Source organism: Dendropsophus ebraccatus, chromosome 2 (genome assembly GCF_027789765.1).
Source record: "Dendropsophus ebraccatus isolate aDenEbr1 chromosome 2, aDenEbr1.pat, whole genome shotgun sequence".
Lineage (NCBI taxonomy): Eukaryota > Metazoa > Chordata > Amphibia > Anura > Hylidae > Dendropsophus > Dendropsophus ebraccatus.
In genome coordinates this window covers 177,742,063-177,755,351 of record NC_091455.1, presented here as the reverse complement: position 1 = coordinate 177,755,351, position 13,289 = coordinate 177,742,063, and the positions used below count along the sequence as shown (strand labels likewise).

Sequence of the window (13,289 nt, the reverse complement as noted above, 5' to 3'; positions counted from 1 at the left end):
ACCCATGTAAATTATAGAGCGCTGTCATATCTCCTGGACTTGACTGATGGATCTACTGTAAATGATGAAAAGGTACTTATATACCAGCTACAGATTATAGTGATATATAGGAAAGCTCATGCATTTATACTGTATAATAATAAGAAGAATAGTTGTTGTTGTTGTGATTATTTTAATATTTTTAGCCTGGAACATGTACACTGACAGTAGAGACGTCAGAGTAACTAATTATAAGAACACAATTCCTCCGGCCTTTGTTATCAATTGTTGTCATGCGTTTAGTCAGAGCACCCCTTTAAATGGGACCTGTAGTGCTATATTATCTCAAGTTTTTACTTTCTTGCTATGTCCCCTGGCACAGAGATTTTACTATTTGGTTGACTATCTGCAGTCTTCACTGAATTGTCAGATGGCCACAATAGGGTGTGAATGCTTGGTTTAAGGAAGTGAGATTAAACACAAATCCTTACACCCCTTAGCCTTGTAATCATACCCCTGAGCTTCCTAATCATACCATTTAGCCTCGTAATCACACCCCTGAGCTTCCTAATCATACCCCTAGCCTTGTAATCACACCCCTGAGCTTCCTAATCATACTCTTTAGCCTCGTAATCCCACCCTGAGCTAACTAGTCAGACCTCTGAGCTTCCTAGCCACACCCCTGAGCTTCTAGTCACACCCCTGAGCTTCATAGCCACACCCCTGGACCTTCTAATCACACCCCTCATCCTTCTTCATATAGGTACTCTGAGTACTCGTTATTTCCCTTGTGATGGCCTGATCATATAGCACCCCCACAAATTAGTGGACAGGTAGTAAAGCAAGTTATAAAAAGTAGTAAAATATGTAAATAATAGATTATGTATGTGAACGGAGAAGAATATTTTACCTTCCATACCAAATGTGAGTGGAGATAACATATAACATATACACATCCAAACACTACTCATACTAAAGTGTTATAAAAGGCGTGTGTACTGTTGTGCTATTCCTTCACCATATTAAGTGACTTCTAATATCCCACTTTGTCATATCCTTCCTACACAGTCACTTAGTGGATTAAAAGATGAGTGATTTATTAGGTAGTAATGGGCACTGTCTTCATAATTCAGATTGCACAGATTATATCTGGCTTTTGCTTTTTCTTTTCTATCCTCCCGCAGCCACTGCCACCGTACACCTGCATACACCATTTATAGCTTTACAAGGCTTACATGTAATTCCCATGAACCCGAGAAGATCACGTTTTATTGCATGTTCATGGATTCAGTCGCCGACGAATAGATATAATAAGTAAGTTGAAGGAGACATGTTCATGTTAGTTAAAGGCAAAGGGAGAAAAATAATAAGAATATAATTCAATTGGACAAAAATCATAGAGCGTAATAAATATATTTAAGATGATGACTAATTTAAAATGCCTCCAATTACAAATCTGAAATCTTCAGCAGTTATTTATAGCCAGTGTAGTAAATTGATGGAAATGCACATCTGACGTTCTCATGTATCTCTCGAATATGCGAAAAGTTGTAGTGCGTGGTCTGAGGATGTCATTTCAATCATTGCCAATACATACCTATAATATATGCACAGAAATAGCTATTGCCATCACTTAGTATTTTTGTTTTATTTATCAAACTACGGTTGGACCATATTAGGCTCTATTAGCTGTGATAGTCCCTTCTCTAGAAGCAATGTGAACATACCTTTAACTTTTCTATCACATGCTTATATGTAAAGGAGTATAAATATGCTGTTTTTATATTAAACAACTCACATCCCTATACTGTTCTTCTCCCTCATGGAACTGATCACTTCCTGGTTTTCTCTCTGAACTGTGCATACACTTTCCCACAATCCACTTTGCTTGCATGTGTAGCGAAGACCAACTGCCAGTACTAATGGGACACATCAGGAGATGGCAGTTAAACCAAGTATGAGTGACCGACCTTAGTAAATACCCAAACACAGATCATAATAAGGGAAACAAATTATCAAAACAAGGCACATGGGGGATTTATAAGTCTATATCTCGCCAACATTACATTTTCAGAAATACATGAAAATTTGAAAACTGATTTATTTCACATAATGCGTCAGTTTAGACCTATTCTATCTTTGTGGGACAACCCCTTTTAAGTGAATCTGTACCGACATGTAACCATCCCTAAAACCGCCAGTATTGCGGTCCTCTGGTTCGGGGGTTGGACTTTCTCCCGATGCCAGTATTCTGGAGAAAAAGTAGTTTTATTTGTGCAGTACAGCACGGAGTCAATGTGGCCTGGCCCAGAGCATCCGTGCCCTAGCTTCTCCCCCTGCCTCTCTTCATTTTCAGCACACCCATGGGCTGGATCGATATGGGGAGAGAAGCGCTCCATGTCTAGGGCACAGATGGTCTAGGCCACGCCACATTGACTCCCTGCTCACTGTGCAGCACAAATAAAACAATTTTTTCTCCAAAAATACCATCACCGGGAGAAAGGCCAACCCCCTACCAGACACGGTGTGAGGACCTGTACAATGCGGAACCAGCAGTTTGAGGGAGGCTACATGCCAGTACAGATTCATTTTAAAGGGGTTTTCCAGGAAAAATCCAGTGCTGGCCGATTTACAGTATGGACCATCAATTAAGAACCGAAGAGTGTGGGTCCAGCACATAAAGAATAATTGATAAAACCTTGAAACTCTATTCCATTACAAAGATTAAAAGTTCCACACGGGAACATAGGGACAGACGACTCACACACACATCATGTCATTCAATTCCTGCTTGAGATTTGTCTCGGGGTTCTAGCCAATATGTGAGCTGACACACTTCTATTTTTTGTTTATTATGGGCCATCAATTGCTGATCATTTAGGTGCTGACACCGCCACCTTGGCTGATCAGCTGCTCTGCACAGTTGTAGTGCCAAAAGGAGCTTTGTAGATTGTCACTATGACAGTCATGATTAATCAGGCTCAAGAAGAGGCACACCTTGTCACACCTTACCATGGCCCCACACCCCCCTACCACCGATTTCTCCCTCCCCCCATTTGCTCTCTTCAGCCGTCAGTGTTTTCATATCATCCGGTGATGTCATTGATTTCCCGCTCCCATAGCAAATGGCTAGACTCTATGCTGAATGGACATTTTCTGTGAGAGTGGAACGTCATTGAATGGTATGAAAACGCTGACAGCGGCAGAGAGCGGACGGCCCGGGAAATATACATTACTGACATGTCCCCCGTAGCCCCGGCAGCATTGTTAAGTATAAATTTTCCCCTGACTATCCCTTTAAAGTATATGCTTAGCATTCGATTTTCAAGGGAAAAACTGGCACCGGGGTCTGTTTGCCCCTTATTATAGAACCCCCTCCCTTTTTATACATGAATAGGGACTTCTAAGAACTACTTTTCTGTTGTAGAGGACATTGTTAGAGCATGTACGGGTATACGGGCTTCATGGAACAAGTGGCACGTCCACAGTTGGCTGGCCCTTACAGCGACAAAACAATTTGTTTCCATTAATCTATTTTCATAGTCCAATTAAAACTCTGAATACAGTCTTGAATTGTTTCAAACTTGACTGAAAGATAAACGGAAATTAACCATTTGGAAATCTTTATTCTTGCTGATGATTTCAATATTATTTTTCCTAATTAATTCTGTTGACGTGACTCCCATGTTTCTATTAATATTCCGGTAACACAAAAGCAATAATTAGTTTTGGGCTTTGTGCCTAATGATGGTGCATGTTGAGAATAACAACTTTATTTTTAAAATGTCTCTGAATCATCTTGGTAAAATATTTTTAGCAAGTAGTGAACAATTTGCTTAAGTTATTATTATCTACATATTATCCTATAATTAATAAACATGATTAAAGCTGAAGCGTAAGTACAAAGACTTAACACTTGCTCCGCCTGCTTGGAGAGGTCATACTGGTTTTATGCTTTAAAGCAAATGTGCAAGTATCATTACAAATCTGCTGTAAACATATATGGTACAGTATACCTTATATATTCCCACACCACCAACCTTTTTTTTTTTTGTTTTTGTCCGTTTGACTTCAAATAATGGCTGTTATTTTATAATAATGGCCGTTGTACAAATGATTTTCTATAATGCTCAACCCCCTTCTATACACTTTATACTACGGACTGGGTTTGACTGACTAAAGTATAAGGTGTATGGGAACCTTTACAAAGAGAGAAAAACTGCAGCCGCATCCCCCTCCTCTCTACTCTTTATTCATTCTGTAAGTACGTTTGTGGACATCTGCAAAGATCTATTAGGTAAAAATAGGGGAATCATGGGCTGCTGGAAGGTGGAGAAGATGCCTGTTAGAGCTATATAACATAAAATTAACACCATGTGGGGGGTGGGGTGTAAAACAAGATGCTTCTTTGGCGTAAGCCATGGAGAGGGGGCAGATTCGGCCCTTTTCCATGGTGTATGCCAGTCGTATCTCTTGCTTGCATAAATGTCTCTCCAATCTGTCCAATATTCTCTAGGTCCCCCTCACGTAGCCTAAAATGCCACAAGACCACTGAAGGAGTCATGTGGTGTTTAGTACAAAAGTGTTAGCGGGAGACCTTTCAAGTCCAGTAAATTGGGAGGAAGAGTCTTTATGAATCAGAGATATTTTTCCAGCACATTTCATAGATACATACTGTAATGTGATTGAGAACCAGGGAATGTGAAGGCCAAAATAAAACAAATGAACCCTTCAAATCCCTCCAACCAGTCCTGTTGCAATTTTTGCAAGATGCAACTTCCAGACACTGGCATTAGAGAATACTGTTGCCATGAAGGGGTGGTGAGGAAAAGGGGCGGGGGGGGGGGTATGCAAAAATAGTTATTTAACTGGTAGGGGTCAAAGTAACTTTTTAATGTTCTAAAAACGGAAGATTTCTAAACACAACTTTGACCAAAGTATCATACTGTACAGCTCTACTTATTCCAATAGTGCGCCGGGGTACTATGCCTCAAATTGTTTAACAGTAAAGGTCCTATTAAACAAATTAATTTTTCTGTCTAGTCAGGTCAAATTGAGCAAATATCGCTCTATATAGTAAAGACAACAACCAGAAATGGCAGCTGTGGTCATCCGGAACACAGAGGCAAGGCAGGAGGACATTGGGGGAGCATGGACAGGTAAGCACAGCTTCTTTATTATTTTCTATATATCAAGTACCCCTTTAAAGGGCTGCGCAGACATCACTAACAATGTCCATGCAGCCCTTGCAACACAATCATTGAGTCATCTAAAAGACTGTGTAGGTGAAGGCCGATCTAGCAGACCAGTGCTTACTTACCCCACTCATCGGGCTGTGTAATATGGCCCTCTTATGTAGGATCAGGTAAGGTAATCATCCTCCCCATGTGCATAACTGAGCCTGGGACACCCATGACCCTCTAACAGGCTAACTGACTGTCCTTCCTTGGACCATTTTGTGTAGGCACTAACCTTTGCCTAATGGGGCACCTCATCTGACTTAGTTATCTAGCCATTCAGTATTACTATTGCAAATTTTTCTTCCTTCCATCACACTCGGGAAAATATATTGAGGCTTGTATGACAGTTTTTTTTATCTGTCTAATTTTGTTAAAGCAAATGTACCATCAGGTACATCACTTTGGGTTTTTTACATGAATAGATCAGTGCGCAGTTCCCATGCACGGCGCCAGTATGTTCCTGAGTACCAGCCCGGCATGAAGCACTGGAGGTGGGCCCTTTGGCTCCCATGTGACGATTTCCCCTCCTCCATGTGTTAAAAAAAGGGCCGCGCCACCAGCATCCCTGCACTGGTGCCGATCCATTCATGCAAAAAATCCAAAGCGATGTACTTAAAGCGAATGTACCATCAGGTACATTCGCTTTAACATCACCCGCAGATAGATTGGTACAGGTACCTCGCTGGGGGTGAAGCACGGGAGGGGAACCGGGCCATCCCCAGTGGGAGGAATCCTCCACCCCTCTATGACGTGGCTCCATTGATTCTAACGGAGCGACATCATAGAGGGGCCCGGCCTGCTTCCAGTGCTTCAGCCCCAGCCCAGTACCCGTGGATAGAACAGCACCGTACACGGGAACTTGGCGGCGGTTCAAAAAATGCCGATCTATCCGTGGGTCATGTTAAAGCAAATGTACCCGATGGTACGTTCGCTTTAACTTTTGCACCTCCTCCATCTAGTTATAAAAGCAGTGTTTTGAGGTTTGTTTGTTTTTTAATCGCAACATTTTTTTGCAACTCCTACTTACTAGAAGGCATACAAACCACATGTCAAAAAGTGCATTGAGTAAACTGCACACATTCATCATCCAGCATGAGACAACATTCCGCACAATTGAAACCTATAGGAAATAGTGCAAGCTTGTAAAAAAAGGGAGATGAAAAAGTCGCAAATGATAAATTCCACCCATTAGTTTTAAGAACTGACATTTTATTTGCTGCCTTCACTGACCTATATACATATATATATATATATATATATATATATATATATATATGTTTATTTATTAAAGAGAAGAAGAAGAAATGGTGTTGGCACCAGGTCTCCTATAATTTCTGCTCTATATTAGATGTACAGCAGACCATTGATTTCATCGCAATGTTATAACAGTTCACTGCTGTTTCAAGCCTGACCATATGTACTTTATAAGTTGCACATTAATTCAGCAGCAGGCAGAACTGGTTGATGCAGTCTGCATCCGGACGTGAGAAGAATTCCTATTAAATGCCATCTTACATAATATCTGGCTGGGTTTCATATGCATTTAGTGCTTTTAGTAGCAATCAAGCCTATTAAAGGTTCCAACTAATGCAATAAATGACAATGATAAACACTTTCCTCTTAGCTATTTGCGTCTGAGTGATCTCCTAGCGCTGGGCACAGATTATTCTGAAACAAATCACCTATAAATAGAATCTAGTTGTCGTCTCTCGTTAATGTCACCCAAGTATTTGTATCCTGGGTGACAAGGTGGATCCCATAGAAGACGAGTCACAATTGCCCCAGAGCTTGCATCTCCGGCTCGGCTTGTGAGAACAGAAAGCATTCCTGTTATTCCATGCATACATTTATCCCTTATTATGCCCCCTCCAAGCATCTTATCGGAGTTGTTTTGGTCGCAGGCAGGAATTTGTGGTTTTCTTCCTAGCTACCACAAATAAACCAAATATGACAGAATGGCTGCCCGCTATAAATAGCCATTCCGGTGTACAGTTATATTAGGAGGTAGCTTGGATGGCATGATAATACCTAAGAGACTAATCTTAGACGTGCAATGGCATGAGATGAAAATAATTGTCTAAGAATAGCTGACCCAGGGGAGCCAGCTTGCTAAAGATATCCATAGACATAAGCTGCTTACGCTTTAATTTATTTAAGAATAATCTTTAACAAGCTTTCCATGAAAAGAATTTGTCGTTTTCCATTTAGCCAACAATATTGATTTGTTGCATCCATGTTCTTTTTTTTTTTAGTGTTTGTAAAATGTCAAACCATTGTGGAACAGTAGTTAGCGATGCATTATTAATGAATTTCTGGGGAGCGTAATGAGGGAGGAGTGGCAGCCATGGCTTTTTATTGTAAGATTATATTTGTTATGGAGTATGTTGGCGTTTTTGTTTCCGTACATACACACGACTATGTCCTGCCAATATTCTATGAACAATATATCCAGCAAGACGTCATGATAGCATTATATTGCTGACGCTACACTTATGTTACTTATGGCATTAGCCAGAGCTGACATACGCACTGCCACCTAGGTATATGTCCTTTGAGTGTATTTTATGTTCTGATATCACATTCATAGTAAGTTCATTTGCATTCAGGCATAATCTGCGCCTATGTGCAATGCTGCACCGCGGAGAGTGCCTGGGGCTAGCCCTGAAGCTCTCATTGACTTCAATCATAGCTGTCATTTCTTTTCTGTATGGCTCTATCTCTCATTGAAACTAATGGGAGCAGGGTTTTAAGGGTAGCACCATGTGGTTTTTGAGGCAGAAAACGGTGCGTAAAGTTGTGTAAACATTTCCTAAGAAGGCCATGTTCACATCTACATTGGAAATTCCATTAGGAGACTCTTCCAGAATCCTGGACAGATGATGGCGCATGCAATACTGATTTGGGCTATGTTTACACAACGTATCTTTTCGTAAAAGTACGGCCGTTGATGCAATTGGCAACAACGGCCATACTTTTTACGGAAAGATAGGTTGCCTAGTCTTCTATAGAATCCCGGCCGGAGCATATACGCATAGTGAATAGCGGCCGCAGAAAACTCTTTCAGTGCACACTATGGAGCGAGCGGCTCCGGCCGTACGCTCCATAGTGTGCAGTTGAGAGTTCTGATTCGGGCGTGCACGGATGCGCCCACATCAGAACTGCAGTACCGGCCGGGGCGATCTTTTTAGAGATTGGCCATTCCGTGACCCAGCCGGGTCATGGAGCGGCTGGTCTTTTATGATGTGTGAACGTAGCCTAGGCTACTAAAATGCTAGATGATTTGCCAGAAACCCTAGAAGACCCCATTATAGACTATAGGGTGTATTATATGAAATAATAAAGGATGAGCTTAAAAAATGACAATTTTATTGGATATGCATTAAAATATGTAATCAAACTAAATATTTACAATAATTTACAACAATCTCCAAAAGAAGTCTTGGGCCTAGGAGAGGGGTTATTGGTCAATCTGTATTTGTCATCTCGGAACACTCTGTCCATTCTCCACAGAGGTATATTCCACTATTCCAACACAACAACAGTTACCACTGCCTGCTCCAGGCTATCATAGGGTGTCTATACACCACTCTGAGAAAAAGTGCTCCCAGTAGTCATACGACCATATTCAATATAGTTATGACCACATACAGGATGCTAACACACCACCTTTTCCAACACGTTTCAGTACCAGTGTCGGTTACGTCATCAGGGGCCACATAAGGTGAAAGTCAGTAAGTATTTACAACGTATAACACAATATTTGGCATTGTTAGTCCACCATTATGTGAAACTGTATGTGCCAGGATATCATTTATACTGCATACTGTACTCACTGTACCAAGAATTTACGACCAGCGGGATGATGTCCTACCATGTAAATCTGGATTCATGGACATATTTCCAATATCCCGGTCTCGTAGGGTATAGATAGATACAATTGATAAGGTCACAGTATGCGTATCATGTGGAGATACTGACAGGTTCTCTGCGGCCGATTTTCAATGAATAGCAGCCGAAGAAAACTGACATGTACATTTTTCGTGCAGCCGGATGGAATCATGGTCGGAGCGTATACTATGTGTATACGTTCCGGCCGAAATTGCATTCATTCACAATAAAATGTATGTTTTGTGTAAATCAAGGCCGTTGTTACAAATTGCAACAACGGCCATGATTTATACAAAACATACAGGGGGAGATTTATCAAACATGGTGTAAAGTAAAACTGGCTCAGCTGCCCCTAGCCACCAATCAGATTCCACCTTTCATTCCTCACAGACTCTTTGGGAAATGAGAGGTGGAATCTGATTGGTTGCTAGGGGCAACTAAGCCAGTTTCACTTTACACCATGTTTGATAAATCTCCCCCACATTGTGTGAAAATAGCCGTGGGCTATATTCCCACAGTGGTAAAATTTTAGCACCAAATGACGGGCAATTATTGGTAATGACGGCCACAAATAATGGTCATGATGATGTCGTTAATAATAGACAGACGTGTTTTGACGCTAAGATGAAAGACGTCCATATACTGTACAAGATTGCCTTGATCTCCTGAATTTAGTCTTTTTTCAGCTATGGTACTGTACAAGACAGAAGACCAAGTGAAGAGCTGAATTCTTCACAGTCTTACTTACTGCTCACTGTGGTTGGGGAAAATCAATATACAGTAGGTCACTTAAATTGAACTTTTTTGTAAAATGACCCAATAGTCAACAAAATGGGGTTTTGGTGGAGTTTTAACCTATGGTCTGGTAAATGTAGGGTAAAGCGACCCACGTCCTGAGACAGAAAACCAATACAAGTATTCTAAGCAAATGATAGAAAGCCTGGCTCTTGTATATTAAAGGAAACCAACTGGTCTCCCAGAACGGCTGCTTGCACCTTGCAGCCAGCTCTCCGGTGTACAGCAAATGGCTTCCTCATCTGTCAATCACCTCACAGAGAGCTGTGACTAGTCACAGCCCAGATGCCTAGTTCACGGCTCTCCCCCTGCCTCACGCTTGGGATTATAAAGCATTTTACTACACATGAAGCCCACTGAGCCCAGATCCCCCGACTCCCCCGGAGAGCTGGTTGCGAGGTGCATGCAGCCGTTCTGGGAGCCCAAACAGCACAAATGTGCTGATTGTTTCCCTTTAAGTATCATACACTCTCAACAGAGGTTTACATAGCTGTCTACTAACACCGCAGGTCCCCTGGCATAGTGCCGCTTTTCCACTTTTCTGCCACCATCAAAATGCAGAAAGGTATAGGCGGAGATATATCAAACATGGTGTAAAGTGAAACTGGCTCAGTTGCCCCTAGCAACCAATCAGATTCCACTTTTCATTCCTCACAGACTCTTTGGAAAATGAAAGGTGGAATCTGATTGGTTGCTAGGGGCAACTGAGCCAGTTTCACTTTACCCCATGTTTGATAAATCTCCCTCAAAGTATCCATTTCCCCTCAGGCTGCTGGCTGTACTGCTGATCCAGGAACATCTGGCCTCTATGTCGATCTTTCACTGGGTTTCTAGATAGCGATATGTGAGAATTTCTAAGCTACCTATTTAGTTTATTGACTCTCTGTTGCAGTACCTTACATTCCACATTGCATATTTGTTCATATACATATAAAAAGTTTTATTATGACGTAACTGAACCAATCTTAACAGAAAACTCGGATGACAGCAAAATAATAGAAATGCAACCATAGCATCACACTCCATTATGTAACCATAGAATAATCTTCCATTATTAAACATAGTTCATACAAAATGCAGAATACTGTGGAATAAAAGGAACTGACATCTCATTGTATCAGAGGATCCTGTGCCTTCAAATAATCTTTTTATTTATAAAAAATGATGATTGCAAAGAACAGGATGAGCATGAGTAAGCACAAGGCCGAACAAAGGGTGACTGTCCTCTCTTGTCGAGCGGAAGGTTAGCAGAAGGCATTTCATTATAGTATAACAATGTCTTCATCCCAGAAATCAGGGAAAACCCACACTAAATCAGCTGATGAATGGGAGAAAATCCATTTTCAGCTGTATTTAGGACTATATAAAGATAATATTAGCTAAAGATAGATTTTAAAAAATACTGGTTCGATGTCTTAAAATGTTATAACTGTGGCGCATGCCAGAACTCATGCTGCTATTGATGGGGCTGAATGATGATGGCGCGAGAACTGGCCCCAATGCTGGGTTTACACATAGCGATAATTCGCCCGATCGTACGATGAGCGATTTCAAAGTAACAATTTTTTTTAATAACGATCAGCGTTTAGACGGAACGATATATCGTACGGAAAAATCGTTTTGCTAACGTTTTGCGATCGCTTAAGCCTATCTCGCACATAGGTTAAATCGGTGAACGACTGTTTACACGGAACGATCTGCAAATTTTTTGCGAACGGCGATTTAAGAACATGTTGTAAGATCAAAATGAACAATTTCTCGCTTGTCGTTTGATCGTTCGCTGCGTTTACACGTATGATTATCGTTCAAATTCGATTGTTATCGTGCAAATTTGAACAATAATCGTTCCGTGTAAATGCAGCATAAGGGTTATGTGTTGTCCCTACCCAACAGGACCTGTCTACTCAGCCAATCGTTGACTGAAGCAGGATGTCACTGTGTTCACTGATTGGCTGAATGTGCAGTGAGAACAACACAGAATCCGGAAGACCAGCAGAGCACTAGAGGTGTCTGTATGGCAGCTGTGGGGAACGAAGGAGGTGAGTATTGCATGTTTATTGTTTTTACACCACCCACACTCAAATTTTTGTTTTCCCCAGATAATCCCTTTACCTTTAAAGTTCCTGTGAATTGCTTTAAATACAACAGTACTTCATAGAGTAGTCCATACAGTGCCCATAGAGCTTAGAATAAAATGGTAATGCAGCCAACTATGGAACCAATCTATCTGTACAGGACATTTTAGCTGAATCCACTACATATTAAAGTGTCCTTGTTATGTTTGCGTATATGTAGTGAGTAGTCTTGGGTGAGCACTAAAATGCTCATGAGTTTGTTACTTGAGTCAAGCATTTTTTAATGCTTGAGTATGCTGTCAATTGCCAGCATACCGCCGCTGTAGTTCTAACGTGTCTTGTAGTAACCTATTGAATATTTTCGTTCTAGTTTTTGTATATATTTTGTTTACATATCTCGTCAAGGGACGAAATATACAAAAATTTGGAACAAAAAAAAAAAGGTTTTAAACTGACGGCATACTGCCGGAGTTCTAATGAGTTTTGCAGTAACCAGAGCACCACAAGGAGCTTGGTTGAGCAAAGTGCTTGATCAAGCACCGGGGTGCTCAATAAAGCATGCTTGCTCAACACTAGGTAGTGAGTAAGGGGTATGATCATTCCTTTAAATAGAGCTGTCTCAAGAAGACAATCCCATCAAAAACAAAAGGCATCCCGGCTATCAGCTGATCAAGGCAGCTCAGAAACCCCTGCTCATCTGCTGTTTTACCAGTATTAGCTTTGCCAGATTAAGGGAAAATGTTGCCACTTAAAGCGACTCTGTACCCACAATCTGCCTCCCCAAACCGCTTGTACCTGTGGATAGCTGCTTTTAATCCAAGATCTGTCCTTGGGTCCATTCGGCAGGTGATGCAGTTATTGCTCTAAAAAAAACAACTTTTAAACTTGCAGCCCTGTGTCAAATTGGCACAGCCTAGAGTGTCTATGCCCAAGGATTGCGACACCCCTCCGCCCCTCCTCCTTGCCCTCTTTCCCATTAGGAACTCCCCTGGGCAGCATTTCTCCTATTCATCATCTGACTGAACACTGCACATGTGCCTGAACAATCCAGTACATGTGCAGTGTTCACACAGGTGATGAATAGGAGAAATCCTGCCTGGGGCATTCCTTATGGTGAAGAGGGCGGGAGAAGGGACGAAGAGGCGTTGCAGTCCTAGGGCACAGACACTCTAGGCCACGTCAATCTGACACAGGGCTGCAAGTTTAAAAGTTGTTTTTAAGAAAATAACAGCATCACCTGCCGAACGGACCCCAGGACAGATCTTGGCTTAAAGGCATCTATCCTAAAGGTACAAGTTCTCCCATTCTACCT

The 13,289-nt window shown here is 41.4% G+C and overlaps 1 protein-coding gene across 4 annotated transcripts in view; it reads right to left on the bottom strand.

Moving 5' to 3' along the window:
- HDAC9 (histone deacetylase 9) overlaps positions 1-13,289 on the bottom strand; it is a 385,669-nt gene that overhangs the window by 102,255 nt on the left and 270,125 nt on the right. The window contains exon 1 of one of the 4 annotated variants that reach the window (XM_069958807.1): positions 1,778-1,849. The exons of the other annotated variants lie outside the window; for them this stretch is intronic. The gene's annotated coding sequence lies outside the window, so the exon portion shown is untranslated. Of the gene's footprint in view, positions 1-1,777; positions 1,850-13,289 lie in introns of those variants that run through there. 4 annotated transcript variants of the gene reach the window in all.